Here is a 2486-nt window from a genome sequence, read left to right on the forward strand (position 1 = left end):
CTCTCCCCATCCCCTTTTAATAAGTAGATTTTTCCCATTCAACTCATCCCTATTCACATGCAAAATTCATCTTAAACTTTGGTAAGAAATATGGTCAGTCCTTAAAAATGTATCCTAGGACACATTTCCCTTCTTCTGGGAGAACGTGTAAGTCTAGCAGTGAAACTGAGACAAAAGCCTGGAGCTGCCAAGTTACCTTGGGCAACCTTTTCAAACCGTCTCCAAATCTTTCTTCCCTTGCCAATGATAATGGGTGTGGACACTTAAAAATATTTCGTTCCCTTTTATGCCACAAGTAACAATTCACACACAGGACTGAAATATTACACTGGAATTTACTGTTTGATCTTTTTGAACTTGGATATAATAAATGAATCATTGCTGCAGTTCTAATTATTTTTTAATTGTTGGTCTTTATGACCTTTGAAATCCAGTTCTCTTCTTGTTCTGCATTTCACTGACAGTTAATATCTGCCATTGTTTTAGAATGTGTTGATATCATCTAGAATATAATCTACATGCTATGAAATTGCATTCTTGTGGGAAATGTGCAAAAAACTTGTCCCAGTAATTTATAGCCTAATCAATAGGATATTAAAAATCTGAAAACAGATTAGCAATTTGCTGGATTAGACAGTTATAAATTGCCATGAGACACACAATTCTGAGCAACTCTCATGTGTATTGTAATTCTAAAAGTAGTGAGGCTGAAGACAAGTAACATTCCGACACCATGCTCTTCCTTTTGCAAGATTTTCCTCTAGATTGAAGGACCTCATTCACTAAATCCTACCACAAACTACATTCCTGGAATGGGAGAAAAGATTTTGGAGGGGAAAACACGAATGCAGTTCATGACTTATGAATTAAGAGCCCAGAAACTGGTGGCACTTCTGGGCTATGGGAGATTAATAAGTGAGCATGTGCTACCCAAGTGAGGAAGCTTGCTGCTTACTGCAAACCTTCTCTGTGCTTGTTAAACTACTTTTCAAACAGTCTGGGCTGCTGCAGAGCAAACTCCATGGATGTGCAACTTCTCTACCTGACTGAACTGACACTGGAGATATTGGCAAACAGTCCCAATGGACACAGATTATGGGCCCTCCAGGTGCTGTTTCAAGGATGTAATATAAAATTTTTCTTACTTCAGCACTCTAGAATCTGAGGATCAGCTTGCTCTTTTGATTCTCATAATGAAAATACTTTATATGGATGGAGGGGTTCTTTAATTAACTAAATAGCTCTGGATTTAGACATACAACCACTGCTGCTCTTGCCTTTTTTTTTAAGCCCCAAATCTCTTCCTTTAATTCAAGTAAAAACTCCTCTGTGGCTTGGCTCTGGTTGCCATCCTAACATCACCTCTTCCAAATGTGCACTCCTGCAGATTTTTCTTTATGGAGTGTATTTAAATACAGGCCTTCTGGAGCAGCAGTGCAGCAGTCTTCCAGCTCTGTTTTGCTGGGTGGGCAGAAGAACTGCAGCTTTGTTTCTGACTTTTCTGTGCTGTTGGCAGCATGGTGAGCTGCCTATCAATTAGCAAGCGCTGGAATATAAAGTGTCAGTTTGGTTACTGACTACTGTATGTGTGCTGTGAGCACAGTGCCAAACGCCCAGGTCACCTCTCCTGGTAGTGGGGTCAATATCAGAGCTAGCAGTGCATCTGACTAATTGAAACAGAGGATGTTTGCTGCATCATTGAAGAGAGTTTAGAAGTTACCTTAAAAACTTTAGAAAAGCTGAGTGGGGAGATCCTTGGATGTTGATATATGACTTGTTTATTTTTAAAAATAAAGTTACATGATCTAATAGTGCAAGGGTCAATTGGATGCTTCTGTCCGAATGACAGCAGAGCAATAGAGCCCTATTGCATATAACTTCTGTCCTAGTACTAGCTATAAATATCCTGTGTTTAACCTGCAAAAATGAATATTGATTGTTTTATCACTTTTTGAGCCATCCTGCACTGGAAAGGCATATGAGGGACTGCAAAAGGAAAGCTGCACCCTGCCTGGACAGTTGTACCGAAACGGGGCTAGTAGAAGCAGAAGGCTCTTCTGATACCTAGAGGCTTGGTGTCCTCACGCCTCTCTCTCCTTACTAAGAGCGCTGTATACGAGTCTCACGGGGAAAAATGTAAAGTTTTCATTATTTTTCTTTATTTTGCTGTATTAGTTGTGGTTTTGGGGAAAAGCAGACTCGTAATGCCTCTGTTAAGGGAGATGCTATAGCAAGACAGAAATCCTTTGTGGTATCTAGAGGTGACAGCAGTGGCAAAGATTTGTGGATGCTCGTGGGGAGAAGACCCAGATCGGCCCTGACACTGAGTGCAGAACATGTGAGCCGAAGCGGCACCTCGGAGAGAGGAACTGCCTCCGCCGCGCCCGCCTGTTGCCTTCCAACTGTTTGTTTCCCTGCCGTGAGGGACGTTAAGTGCCGGGCCAGTTGAACGGGGCGCACCCGGCCGCTTCCTCGTCCGTCGCTGC

This window comes from Geospiza fortis, unplaced genomic scaffold (assembly GCF_000277835.1).
Source record: "Geospiza fortis unplaced genomic scaffold, GeoFor_1.0 scaffold171, whole genome shotgun sequence".
Lineage (NCBI taxonomy): Eukaryota > Metazoa > Chordata > Aves > Passeriformes > Thraupidae > Geospiza > Geospiza fortis.